Below are 15,745 nucleotides of genomic sequence, written 5' to 3' on the forward strand. Positions count from 1 at the left end.
CAGAAGGCATGGTGCATGTGCATAGCCTATAAAAGAAGAAATACGACAGTATAGTTTGCATTGGAGCTGACAGTATTGTAAATACCTCTTAGATTTGCTGCATAGAATGACACACATTAAAAAAGAAAGAAAAAAGAACCCCAAAAGATGAAACAAGGTGCTGCATGGATCTACTCAGTGTTTTTTTCTTTAACTGTATCTCACAACCGTTTGCTTTTGATTGATGCTGGACTGACAGCCAAGCACAGATACCACTCGTTTCACCACACTCCTAAATCGAAACTTGAGCAATTATTCCTCCAGGCTGCATGTTATCACAAGTTCATTCACCAGTCCCAGCAAGACATAAGTATTATAAAATAGTTCTGTGTGGTTTGCACTTGAACACAGAGCTACACTTATACTAGAACTCAAATCTGTCAGTGCTTATTTGCTCACTTTATCATTCTGTAGGGTGCTGCTATCAAAAAAGGAGACAAAAATAATTTACCTTCTCCAGGAACTGTCTTGAATTTTAAAATTAGTTGCAATTTGCACTTATTTAACATAAAAACAACATGCAATCGGTATAGATTTCTTCCATCCCACAATTATCAACAATGTTTATTACAGTTCTAAATATAATATATCCTACCTGTTCTTACCACTTTCATTTTAATTTACCACTACTGCAGAGTAAATTAAAGTTTAAGGAATTAACACTTTATCAGATTTTCCCCCCACAAATTGACAGCATCACACTTATTCAATAATGTTTCTACCCCGAAAATCAACAACATCACCCTACTTCAATCAAATGTGTACTCTAATAAAGAAGGGTGTTAAACCAGGTAGAATGCGCCTACGAATGTATAATTTAGCTACAGTTACAGATAAATAAAAACAACACTGTTCCTAATGTCACTGTTATGTTGAAGAAACATAACACAGGTATACAAGAAATAATGTCTTTCTTAAGACAAGTAACTCTATGCACTTTCTTTTATATGTACTTCTGTGAGCCATTAAAGTCTAAGATAGAATACTGTTCCCATCTCTTTGAAAATTAGCCTATTTTACAGATACTCACACACAAGCAAACCTTTATTTTGGATGAAAAACAGAACCGTGCACCCTAGGTTCAGAATTTAATTTAAATATTCAAGGGGAGAAGGGAAATGTAAAAGCAAACAAGAAAACACTAAGAATGACGATCCATAGGGAACCTGCATTGCTGAAAGAGAGGTGCAATAATACATGGCATTAGCAGACAATGTAGAAAAGCTGAAGAAAATCGGCCCAAGACTTTTTACTGTATTGATTGGCGTAAAACAACATCAGTGCACAGAGGACACACAATAGCTGGCAATGTAAACCTAATGCCTCTGACCACAGGTAACAGCTACTCATGAGTTCCATTAGCAGTGGTCTCATTCATCCCTTCCTTCAGCCTTCCATTGATCTGTGTTTGTGCTGGTCCGCTATTGTTTGTTTATAGCTCCTACTCTGCTGTTCTGTACTGCATCAGAACTCAGAGTCATTAATGGTTTCTCTTAATGTGATTATTATCATGACCTTCCAGTTTTGAGGATGTTCACAGTGTCCAGATGGTTCCAAGTGAATGGATGTTCAAAGTGAGACCTTAATGTCGCACTCACCCTTTTGCAGCTCTGTGTTGATTTTATTTTGCTGTCTTTATGTTTTTCCTGCTTTGGTCTTCTCAAATGAATGTATTGCTCATGAGAACACTTTGCACAATCCAGAACAGTTTCTGGGTTGAGACATCATTGCAGAATATTTTGTGAGCTCCCTGCAATTATTTTTTCATCTCTCTATTGCTTTAGATAAGAATGATATTCAAAATTGGGTTGTGCACGCTTATCATAACATGACACTTTGTAAAGTATTTATTGAATTTCAAGATTTTGTCCTTTCAGTTGAAAATAATTAATGAAGGCTTGCTTGATCATGTTTAAGGCAGGCAGGAAGTTGCTTGCTATATAGTAAGGTAGCTAAAGAATAAATTAAAAGAACCATAGAGAGCAACAGAAATGTGCATCACTCTTTTTGAAATGTTCCAGTGAAATGAAAACAAATTAGCATTACACTTGTTTTTTCCACTCATTTAACATCAACTCATAACCTTCAACAACGTCTTCACTGTTCCTAATATTAAAGTACCTACTCATTTGTCTAGGGCAGCTATAAATTGCAGCTATTTAAACACCTAGATAAGAAATAGTACTAAAAATAACAGGATTCAGGGTTTCTGTAGTAGCGTTATACTTAAATGTTATAGACGAAAAGTAGAAAATGTTACCATAATTGCAGCAGGTTTTTTGGTCCCATAATTATTATTTCTAAAATGACCTTCTTGGTTATCCAGGGCATTTTCGTAGGTCAGCAATGAAATGACGCAAAATATGCAGCTGGGAGGTGAGGATATATAATTACTGACTGTGGATATAATATTAATTCTATCAGTGGGAGAAAAAAGCTATAAAACCTACAAGTTTTTCCTTGAATGTCTGTCCCACTGATGTGATTAATTTAGCATACCGCAATTTGTCATTAGCTCTGTTTCCAAAGAGCTAGGAATGGAACGCACTGTTAGAAAGAAAAATCATATCTTTAAAATAACATTGTAATATTTTCCCTAGGATTTCTTGTACTGACGTTGCAAAGACATAAAATTCTAATGCTTTGCCTAATTTACTTACCACTTGCACAGAAAAATACAGTAAATGTCACAGTCTATTTTAAACCTACAACTATTTCCAGTTCAGATGTTTTCTTAATTGAAACTAGATAATATATTTAAAACAATGACAAATAAATAAGCCTGCATAGAAAAATGTATGGCTTAAAAGTTCAATAAATTTAATTTCAGTAGTTTGGTCACCCTTAATTAACATGGAGAAGAGGTGTGATTCTAAAAGAGAGCTACAGTACCTGAGAGCTACCTGAGGAGGGTGACAACTTCTTTGTAAGGACAAGCCTGGCAAATGCCCCCAAAAGAACTGAGAGAGACCATGTAACACAACCCAATTCTTAAGTTACAAAACTTAAGATAGTATACTGATGATGAAATGGTTAGAAGATCAAACACATTAGAGGAACATGAAAGGTATAAAGGATTCTATAGTAACATTTTCAAATCGACCAGACAGAGAAATATTTCAGGAAATGGAGCTCCAGAGACTGGAGTTTTACAGAGGGTAAAGAAGAGGAATGAATGAGGAAGAAATAACATCAAAGCAGTATCCTCGACTGCAGAAATTGGTGATTGTGCTTAAAGCAGACTGGATTCAGGCACGATCTAAATTCCATATCTTCAGAGGAGCAATGCACAAGAAATTAAAGGAGAAGGGAAGGGAGCACTGTCTGTGATGCAGTCGAAGAGCCAGCTCCATGGATGGTGAGTGAGAAGCCCAGACACGTCAGACTGGAGGTGTATTATTGAACCCGTGGAGGGGATGGAACGAGGCTTTAAGGCATTGTTACACTGGGGCTTTCATGAGGAGGAATTCAATTAGAAGGAGCCTGCAGAGGGCAGACATGAGGGTGACTTCATCAAGCCTGTTTTTTTCCCGTTCTTTAATTTTTTTCATCATTATGGAAGGAGTGACAGAATGGACGAGCATGGGGGTCATGGTGAAGGGCGTAGCCCTCAGAAAGGGACACAGTTGTGCTGGTGTTCTGTTGAGGGAAGGATCAAGGGGGCAGCACATACTGTACCTGGACAAGCCTGGTGACGTGTCAAAGCCAGTCAATTAAAGGCATACTGTAGGTCTGATAGGAAAGGCTTACCTGGAAAAGATGAGCTGGATGGAGGGTGGTGTGTTGAGTTGGACCACTGGGAAACTTGCGAGAAATTGTTGCTGGTGTTTGTTTTGGTTTCCAATCAGTGGGCATTCTGTGGCTTATGGAGTTTTTGGTGTGAATCATAATATTTTTTTAAATATTAAATTTTAATATTTGTTAAATGGGCAAGATTAGGGCGTGACCCTCTCCCGAACATTTGTTTAAAACTTACAATTTTTTTTAATGACTTTACACATGGAATAGTTCAGACACTATTATACAGGGACACTACTGATATTGTTTTGCAAATATGTCAGTTTTCTGAAAGAAAATGGAGAAGACAAACATGCAAAAGTAAGGTTGATGTATCACTATAGTGTGTAATGTGTAATGCTGTTGTAGTGTACTATTTTGCTGACTTTTGTGTAAACTACTAGTCATAATGTGAAAAATGATTAGTACTAATTTTCTGAGCAGCAACCACACACTATATAATTATAAGAGGATTTCTGTGTTATGCATAGTCTTCTTATTATTTAAAAGAAAAATAGAAATAAATGGTATCCCTAATAAAGATTTTAGTGCATCATCATGAAACTGTGGTACAACTGCAAAAAGACTGAAAACATTATTTCACACAGTCTTGCTGTTTTAAAACATATTACTGTTTCAGAGATTTGCCATTTCCTTTGAAATATAGAGAAATGCCTTGGTGCTGTATGAAGAATTGCATTTCAGAGACTGAATGTATCAGAAATCATAGATACTGTACATAAACTATACTGACATGATTCAATGAACCTTAGACTTCTGCACTAAGATTAGAAATATGCTATTCCAGTTGCCTAAGGCAAAGACCTATATGGATAAATACACTGGCCTCACAGAAACACACCCAAAAATGTCTGAAACATATAAGATAATCACCCCACCATTTTGAGTCAAGGATAGAAACTCCAGCTTTCCATATCAAGATACTGTAACATATTTTCAGTGGAAAGCCTTTATATACATGGAAATGATGTACTGTTCTTGAAAGATTTTTACATCTGTAAGTGCTTGATTTTATCTCAACCAATACTTTCAAACCAATTTTCACTTTTATAGGTATTTGAAATACAATTGAGTTTATCAATGTTTGCTGTTTAAGACTCAAAAGATCAAGATAAAAAACACTTCAAAAAAGTCCCTCCATATGTTTAAGATAATAACAATCTTCAAATCTTATATATCTGGCCTCATTAGTGCAAGAGAACAGCTGACTCCAGAAATGCAAGAAAAAACAGCGATTACATAACAGAATAACCTTTCTTCTTGAACCCCTTCCTACTTCAAATTAAAGAAGTACAGGAATGGCACCGCTCTAGTTTTGTAAGCCCTTATATGGCTAAATTATGACAGAGGAATGAAAGTCCCACTTATCTGCATGCCTTCCTTGTTGTGCTACCTACAGTATGCTCAGTAACTCCTCTCTGTCTTGCTTTGTTAACTTCAATAAGAATCAGCACATATTAAACTGACACTGAACCTTGGTGTTAAGCTAAGGAATTGTTCTCAAGTCATCAGTGAAAAAATAACCTGCTGCTTAATGTGTTTGCAGTAGAATGTTTCACCCACAGGAACTGGACTAAATGTTTTCTAATGTCAGTGCTCACAGTGTTTTATTTTTAAAGTTATTATTCGATGAGAAACACAGGGCAAATGTTATATAGTTTGTTTCTGCCTTTTTCTTAAATTTATCAGGCATTTAAGTTGGTTCTGAAAGTAATGCATCTGATATATTAAAAAAAGTTTCTGTGTAATACATAACATTGAAAAACAGATTAATCTGAAAAGAAAGACAGGAACAAAAAATATTATTAATGATCTCACAGCAAACCTGGGGAGTCTGAAACAAGGTAATTGTGGTGAGGACTGCTCCCGGCATAGTAAAACTAATACCATAATTCTTTCAAGAAAAAATTGATGATATCTTTGAATAAATTAACTGTCATTCTAACCTTTCTGATACAGTATTCTTGTGATATCAACTTTGTGGGTCTACCAGAGGGTGTCACATGCAATACCCAGTTAGATATGTACAACAAGTAAGCCATATGTTTCCAGATTTGGGGCAGTGAGACTGGAGTGTGGAAAGGGCACAGCGAATTTCCAGAGATCTCTCTTCCAGATGCCCTATCAAACCCAGAGTTTTTTTTTCAAACTTATCCTCTACCTGACAGGTAGCTCCTTTTAGAAAGCAGGCAAAATAACCCTGTTCAGTATAATTGATTTATAGAGATAAGGTATCCATAGTCATCCATGTATGTTGTATTTTCACCTGGATATATAGCCCTTTAGGTATAGTGAAAGGATGAGGTAGGCTCTTGTGGTAGTTAGAAAACCAGTAACGGAGAATGATATCAAACCCTTTATTCTGCACTCCTTGATGATAAAGTACAGCTGCTGTTTCTTTCACTGAAGGAAGCTTAGGAATTCATTACATTTATTAGCGCTATCTTTGCAATATTGGAGAGATTGAACTTTCAGAAGCTAAGTCGAATTCTAATGCTAACAAGAACTGGTAGGAGAATATAAAGGAGCAGCATATTTAATTGTTTCGCATTAATTCACCTGGCTAAGGAAATGACAGCGCTGGCTGAAGAGCAGTGTCACAACTCTTCTCGCTTATGAGGAATGAACCAGAGAGGCAGCTGCAATGGTGAAGTTGGAGTGGAAGGAATGGTGCTATAAAAGTTCTGTGCATCTTCTGTGCACCCAGTAGTATCTATACTGTATATAGTTAAAGTGCAACATTAGAACATTTGATCTCCTGCGTAACTTTCATTAAGGCAACACATTTTTTCAAGGATAATTTTTTTAGGTATTTCTTTTGTTGTCACTGTGCTTCAGGGTAAGACCAAATCTGTATTTTTGCCTTTCTTTGTATGCTTTTTTTACACCAAGGTTGAAGAACATACCTGAGAAAAAGTTTTTATGTTGATTCACTGTTTTCATTTCTAGACAATGTGGAGATGCAATAAAAAAAGAAAATAGAATGATACAATATAACGTTAAAAGCACAAACACAATTTAAATCAAGGGAGAGTAAGAACAATCGCATCAATCTGCGGAATGGACCAAATGTCCTTTTCTCTTTGGAAACCTTTTTCTGTCATTACAGCATCGTTCGGCTCGTTGTTGTCCTTGGAAAGCATCACAAGGGCTCATGTTCTTTCAGGTTTTGCTGCTCCGACCAGATCCTCTTTTTGTGATCAGTGTGAAAACTGTTTGGTCCCTTTCCTCAAGAGGCTCACTACTCGGTTTTTCCTGTACCCGAAGGTACCCTCTTTCAGCAGACTGTGTTTGACAGTAATTTAGCACTTAGCATTTTGCACTGCTCAGCAGTTTGGGCTTTAAGCCAGCACCTAATTCTGCACTCAAGGACTTCACAGTCTCTGTAGCCTCAAGACAGTGCTTCAGATCTGTCCGGGTCCTTTCTCAGGAGGTTCGCCATTCGGTTTCATCTGTACCCAAGGCTCCCTGTTTCAGACTCGGACGGACTGTGTTTAGCAGCAATTTTGGCTTCAAGACTGCTTTGCTCTGTGCAGCAGCCTCAGCGGCCTCCAGCCAGCCTTCTCTCTGCGCAGCAGTCTCAGCAACCTCAAGCCAGCCTTTGCTCCTCGCGAGCAGTCTGCGTGGCCTCCAGCCTGCCTATCTGGGTCTTTTCTCAGGAGGCTTACCATTCGGTTTAATCCGTAACCAAAGCTCCCTGTTTCCAACCAATTCCAGAAATTTCAGCTTCAAGACAGCACTTCGCTTTGTGCAGCAGCTTCACCTCTCAGTGTCGCCTGGTGCAGCAGCCTCAGCTCCATGCCTGATTTCTGCATCGCCTGACGCAACAGCCTCAGTTTCTATTCTGCACTTCTTTCCACACATATTCTTTTTTTATTCTGCTCACTGGTCACCATGTCGACCCTCGAGCTTGCCGATGTGCACCCCTGGCACTGCTGAGGGCAGCCCTTCAGAACCCGTTCAGTTCCCCTTTCAGGGTTTTCACTATTTTGTTTCATTCCATACCTGAGACTCCCTTCTTCCAACTGATCCTGAGACTATAATGCAAGCCCTTAAACGATATACAGTAATCAGGGTATTTATCAAGAAATATGTTGATGACAAAGATCTAGGATACTTAAATTAAATTTAAAGATTGTCAAATTTGAATCGTCTGGGAATTAAATGGCAAAAATGACCTGTGAATGCAAAATTTTAGAAAAGTGGTAATGTTATCTATTACAGTACCATGACATCAATGTTTGAAACCAAGCCTGGACTTACGTAACTCAAGACTAATGTTTCTGTTTATGAATTTGCTAATACGTCTCACTAGGTTTCATTTTCCTCTTCTGCCCAGAGCAAAAAAGACAGTGGGTGGTAAACTAAGGAAATGTGGATTTGAAAAATGGTGCTTCACATTAAAAATGTCCAGTCTCTGGTATCTACAGCATTGAGAAACATTTTGTCTGATCTCTTCAACCTCAAATTCTTCTTTTTTAATAGACAGAACCTAAATCATACTCTAGAGTGGTGCTTAATGCTGAGATCCAACCAATGTCACCATCATATCACCACACCAATTTCTGAAGATTTCTATTACCCGGAAAATTTCCATCCCCACCAACATTTAAAAAATGAGCTGATTCAGATACAGTTACAAGCTACATTGAATTAAGAGTTTCCCTGTTTTATTCAACACTTTTTTTGTTGATGGCCCATTACATGGGATGCTGTTAAAGACTGCTGAAGTAACCTTAAAACTGCATCCATATCATCATAGTAAAATGTTTTTTGGACTGTACAGTTGTGATTACATCTCTTCTCTTTTGTTCACAATTTTATAACACAGCTTTTTAATTAATATTTCTTATTACTGTTGTGTCATACAAATGACAGAGTCCAGGTGTCTGTGTAGTAGAAGTCTCTTTATTACATATGCATATGGGAGAACGGGTTGCAACCACCAAACTCGAAAATAAGTAACTAAAGATAGGCTTTTATACCACGAAACAAACAAGCTAAAGTGACACAGCCCCTAACAGTTAGTAATACAGAAGTATGTCTATAAATGGATATACAGTACATCACATAAAGTTCATGCAAAGATTAGTGAAGCAAACTGTTTAGCGCACCGCCTATATAATTGTGTCTCAATGAGCTTACCTAGTAATACATGACAAACTGCTCAAATGTACAAACAAGCATAATTTCCCTGTATAAATGTCTGAGTGAAAAGTTTATAATGAACATGAAGAATAAGCATCTTATATCTTAGATCATGTCTTTTGGCTTATTGACAGAAACAAGTCCCGCATTTACATTCTGGGCGCGAAGCCAACTTCAAGCAGCAAGACTGCATCGTTTGCAGAAACACAGAAACAATACCATTGTCTCACTTGTCCCTTCATTACTAATACCAATTTGTTTAAAAACACTGTTGAACAAGTTCATGGTGCCGGTCCTGTCCAATAGGACACTTTTAATACACATAACAGAAGAAAAACGAACATGAGAACAGTTACCAATGAGATAGAGAAAGGACCTGAGACTGTCAATAAACATAAAGGCTACATCTTCTGCACATCCAGAAATCAGCCCTGGAGCTAAATACAAAAAGAGGATTAGAAACTTTGTTTGTATTTATGTCTTTTTTTATTTTTCATTATTTTAAAAATAGAATATTAAAAAAGTAACTTGCTTCTTAAAAATATTTTTATAAAAAATAAACATATTATTTCTTAGAATTTTGACTTATCATAAATTATATCTGTGTGAGAAGGGTTTAAGCCAGAAAACCTTTTAACAAGGGCTACTCAACTTGTGACATTTCCCTACTTGGGAACAGTGCTTCATCCAGTTCCTTAATTATGTGACAATCACAAGTTCACGAGGAATGACAGCAGCCGAAAGCTTGGGAGAAATTAGAATCGTTTATTGTGATGTGGAGATTTGGCGTAACCCGCTTGGCTGAGGGCCAACCTCCCGGCCGTTGGACGGGGAGGATAGGACCCCCATGTGACCAATGGGGTAGCTGCAAAGGTGGAGAGGGGGTGGAGGAGGGATGCAGAAAACGAACGAGGAAGAGGAGAGGGTGACGTTTGATATTTATGGAGACCGGTTGCTTACGTCAGGATTAGTGAGAATTGCAGCAGCTGTGTCGAATGAGTGCGGCTGCCTTCATTCCTCCCGAACTTTCATTAAAAACTCCATTAATTAAGGAGCTGGATGTATCCTAATTCCTGACTGGAGTGGACTGGAAGGACTGTCAGTTCAGTGCTTTTAATATTGCTAAGAAAACACTAACACATTTGGTTCATTTCTGATGAACTGATTGATGTACTATAAACTCACCATTACATTTACAGTCCAAGCTTTGCTCCCTTTAAATAAAGGGACTGAAAAATGCATATTTCCTCAGTTTAAATAAGTAGGGTTTTGCTTCCACGTTTTGTCAGCAGCGATTTTAAAAACCTAATAATAAAACAGTTCTATAAAACTTTAATGCACATTGGTTCAAGTAGGAGAGAGGGAGATCTGAGCTGTAACCTGCAAGCTGTTGAGAATGTTGATGTCAGAGCTTCATTGTTACAGCTCCACAGCGATTGAATGGTTCGCTCTGAAAATGTCGATTTCCTGCCATGTTCAGCAAACTATTTTCCAACACAAAGATCTCTAGGGAGGCTGCAGTTTTCTTTGTGTTCTCTATTCTAAAGGTTGTATTCTAAAGCACTTCAAAGTACTGTGTATCCATAAGAATAAAAGAGAATGTTTAAACTGTCTCTTAAATAAGAACAGGTGTTTCTACTTTATTAAAGCAGCCCTTAAAATGCAAAGATCTGACTTCCCTAAGGTTTCCCCACAAACCAGTTATCAGTAAAGTATTTTGAAAGCAAAAAATACCATGTTAAATCTGATAATAGGGAAATTAGCCCTATTTAAAAAACACTTACTACGGAAAAATGCCTTTTATGGATTTTATAACCAAATGTTATAAAACCTATTAGAAATGCTTATTCTGCTGAATTTAATTATCAGCCTCAGGCATACATGATTAAAAATTCTCCATTCATTCCCTATTTGAACTAATGATTTAGGACCTCAAAGAGTTCAAGGAAATGACCCAGCTGAAAAAAAATTATCAAACATTAAAAGCATTTTTAAAAGAAGAATAGCAAAGATTTCGCATCAATCATCAGCCTGGTCATTAGAAATATTACAAGTATGTGTGTGAGTTATGTTTCTATTTCAGTGAGAGTATAAAAAAAAATATAAAAATAACTTGGTAAAGCTCAAATTTGATTATCAATGATCTCCTAGTAACTAGTAGTGTTTCTTCATGTTTGTCGTTCTCTTGTGCACTAATTGGATACACGTGCTTTATGTTAGTTAAAACAAACAGTTAGTTTCCTTGGATTTTACTAATGCAACTCAGATAGCGACAATTTTATATTGAAATAGAAGGAAAACCCATTCTACAGTTATCAAAACATTTGGTTCATGCTTCATTAGCAACTACATAGGACTGAATGGTTTTTAGCTCATGATGGGCACAATTACAAAAGTAGATCCAATGTGCTCAAGAAGATAAAACTACGGTACAGCTGTATATCCTTTTAATGATTTTATTCAGGGATAGGAACGGCAGTCTTCACAGAATTGAGTGACATTCATTTACTAGATGCCTGCCAATTACAACACAGTCACAGGGGAGACAGTAGATTGTGTAGGAGTGCTGATCAGTCTGGGACTGAACCTAGAGCACCGGCACAGAGAGGAGAGATAGATAGAAATGAAGGAGGAACAGTGCACTGTTATCTGCATACAGTGCAGGTAATCTACATACAGTCTATTCCACAAGTAGCCTCTGGTTGTTTATAGTACATCTGCCTAACTCTCGTGATCACACAGACATTTCCATCCCTCATTCAAGTCCTGAGTTTTAGCACGAGACTGGATTGTCTCGAGAGTGGGTCAGCTGGCCAATCTGAACCTTGGGCAGTGGAGATCACAGGGTGGGGGCTCTCTGTTTTTTCCCAGCCCTGTTTGGATGGAGACAAAACCAGAACACCACTGTCACGGACACTGAAGTTCAGACACGGATTTCCAAGCAGTGCCGGCGGCAAGAAAAAACATCAGTGAAGGTGATTGGAGAATCTCTTCTCAAGAACACTGCAAATACATCAAGGACACTGAGTCAACAACAGTCTGCTGTCTCTCTAAAACTGAGGTGTTTAATATTGACCAAGGAATAAACAGGCTGGCTCATGAACGCACGAAGGAACTTGGCATAAACAGCACACTTTTCATACATTACAAACTCAAAAGACCCTGGATACAAAACAAGGATTGAAATCACATCAGTGGTTTTTCCAACTGCACTACTATGTAAAACTGCTAGATGACACAGTGAATCCTTAAAGCGCTGGTTTGAATTAGAAAAAAATGTGCAATGTGGCTTTAAAAACGTTGTGTATTTAAAAACAAATGAACACATAAAAAACAAAAAAAAGGGTCAGATTAAAATAAAATATTGAGTAGTCACTAGATTGACCTTGTCACATGCTGTGATTCCATTGTAGATGCTACAAGTCTGCACTATATTTAGATCAATATCTGAATAGTTAATAATGCAATTTGTCATTATATTGTCGAAGTATGCACCCTTCAAAATATTTCATTTTAATAATAATGCTCAGTTTGAGAGAGATTGATTGAGTTTCCAGGGACAAATCAAGGGACAGTTGAGAAAAACAGGCAATTTTTCCTGGACATGGTCAAAACAGACAGGGTTGATGCACAGGGAGAGAGTCGACAAAATACAGTGGAAATCCCAAAGCCGATGTGGAACAACAAATCAGAATCGAGAACAGGGAAATCTTTGGAAGTAAACATGGACGTTGAGTCTAGAGAGCAAATCCCAATGACCAAACAAAGATGCAATGTGAACACAGGTCTCAAATGCCTAAAGGAGTCACGGTATGTGTTGGCTTAAATGCATGTAGGTGGTATCAATTATTGCCCATTTCTTATCATTTCTCACAGCTTCAGATAAATTATCAGACCCAGTGGAAACTTAGCCTGTTGCCGCGGAGATATGGGGACTCAAGCCGGCATTAGCATGGATATTGCAATGATAACACAGTTTCATATATATACTGTAGGAAAAGCACTTCGTGCAGCTTAATGGATTGGAGTGGAGTCCCCATTACTTGTAAAGTGCTTTGAGTGGAGTGTCCAGAAAAACTCTGGCACAGTAATTCTCGTGTCAGCTTCTGAAAATAAACCATAAAACATGAATCTAGATGACCCAGTTTTCCACCGTCCACCCAAACAACACTTCCCATAAATCCATGGGTCTGCTTCTTTGGGTCCTGTAGGTTCCGCCAAGCCCTGGTGGTTTATAGGTACAGTACTTATATAACTTAGGTTTGTTCAATCATATGTTGTTGATTGTTTTTAATTTGAACCCTGCAAGTGTTCATGGGTAATGTAGTTAAAACGAGCATGTCAAAACTTTCCAAAAATAATGACAGCAGGTTGACTGAGTTTAAGAATGTGATACAGAAAATAATTATGAAGAAGGTGGAATATTGTTTTGTACCTTACCTTTTATTTTCAGCTACAAATACCAGCTATACAAATATATTATACTCATATCCATAAATTAATATTGTTAAAAATGCTTGAAAATGTTATTATATTTCAGCTGTTTTTATTTTCAGCAACCAAAATTTCTCTTTTGTTACACGATTCCATATTAAGTGGATTTAAAGAAGCAGGTTTCTAGCACACGAATGTTACAGTACTGTACTTCAACGTAGATGTTCTTCACAGTGGTCTAATGCAAGAGCTTTTATTCTAATGGATCCAGACTCCCTTCATGGCAGAGACATGTACGGTTTTTCTCTTACTTCTGTCTTTTTGGTGGTTTAGTTTAAACATTTTTTGTTTATTTTATCAGAAGGAGCACAGTCCACGTGTTGAATTATTATATGTTTTATCTTTAATTGAAACTGTACCTGTTCATAAAGTTCTTCATCCCTTCTTATGTTTTCCTTAATTTCCTAATGTTATTATCCCTAAAGGGATAATAACTTTATGAACAGGTACAGTTTCAGTTAAAGTACTGGGAATAAAAGGATATCAGAAAGGCCTAGCAAAAGATGGAATAATATCACTATAGAGATTAAAATAAATTACTCTTTTAAGTACTACAAAAACAATTGAACAGTAAAAGATTAAGTCAAGTGAGAAGACAATTTAGAAAGTGAAAGGGAAATAGCTAAGAAATTAAATGAGTATTTCACTTTAGGTATCCATTAGGATCAAGGAATTTAATATAGATAGATAGATAACTCTTTATTGATCCCAAAAAGAAATTGATGAAAATTTATGTTTCAGCTTATAATTTTTAGTATTTTGTTTTGGAAAAAACAAGAAAATATCATTCTGCATTTATTCATTACAACATCAGTATTTTCAAATGCGTGCTTATATTATTTTTCACTCTTTACTCTTAACTGTCCTTTCATCACAAAAGGGCAGAAATTGGTCAAATGTAGATTTTTCTTCAAAATTGTAACGTACATTATGCCAGCTGAGCAGGACTGTTGTTGTAAAGTAATGATTTATCTAAACTAAAACAATTTTGTCAATGAACTATTCACACACCATCAATACATTTTTCCAATCACAAAAGCCTGTGGGCTCAGACCACATCTTCTGTAGTTTAAAGATTCTGAATGTGAGTCATGAAAAAGGCGATCGGTCAAAAGGAGATTTACAGTAACTTTAACTGAAATAAAATGAACTCTCCACTCTCCACTAAAACCCTCGCACAACCATGCGATGAGGACCAGACAGTTCACCTAGAGTCACGCTGACAGAGCCATACAGTTTTAGTTCATACTGCAACCCCCTGGCATCCCCAGTGCATGAATTAGTGATTCAGGACTCCGTGAAACTACTGTAAGGTCACAGATACTGTACTTTGCAAGGTGCAAAGGCCTGTGCAGAGCAGTAATTAAAAGTTATCAACTCAAAATTTAAGAGAAATAGGCAGGTTACAAACAAAAAGAGGCCTTTTGGCCAGTCTAGCAGTCTTGGCAGTTAGTACAGTAGCTAACATCCTGATGGAAGCCAGGTATTCTGCTTCAAAAACATGGCTGCTAACTTGTTCTAAAGTCCCACAATTCTTTAGGTAAACAAATGCTGTTCTTGGTTTTACAAATGAACAGTGAAATATTCTATGTTCTTATATTCTAATATTGCAATGAAATAAAACTGGTTTCATGCTACGTCTTTTTATGCTTCTTTGAACAGCAGTCTGAGTGGAGTTGTATATGCATTGATCTTCAATTTATCTTGAGAAAGGCTCAGCAATGGAGCACATCGTTTTTCATATTTTTTAGAAAGCAAAATGTTTTGCTTCGTTTGTGCTCTCAACTAGCAATGGACTGAATCAGCCTTTGTTTTAAATTGCTTTTTTGTCATTAATGTTCTAGAGTGCTCAACCATGAAAAAATAAAAACAGCCTAATTAAGTAAACCCACCTTCCCTGTACTGTCAGTCGAAGCATAACTGCTGTGGGCTCAGTGTGCTTGAGGCCAACAGTAAGACTAACTTGTAAACTAATAAATACTGGATATTGTGGGAGATACTGATCTTAAACTACTTATTAAAATGACTAGATTATTTACATCTTCTAGACTACATGGAATGTTGTCTAAAAATGGAAAGTAGAATGTAATGGTGTATAGTGGAGAGTAAAATATAATTAGGAGATATACTTCTGCAATGAAAACCAGCAGGTGTGGATCTCCAGGACCATGACTGGGGACCGCTACTGTATTACTAAGGCAGATTACAGATTAGATATCTCTGATATGGGACACCAACAAACAACAGCATCTGGAAACACATTGAC

This window comes from Atractosteus spatula, chromosome 1, assembly GCF_055471065.1.
Source record: "Atractosteus spatula isolate fAtrSpa1 chromosome 1, fAtrSpa1.hap1, whole genome shotgun sequence".
In the NCBI taxonomy this organism is placed as follows: Eukaryota; Metazoa; Chordata; class Actinopteri; order Semionotiformes; family Lepisosteidae; genus Atractosteus; species Atractosteus spatula.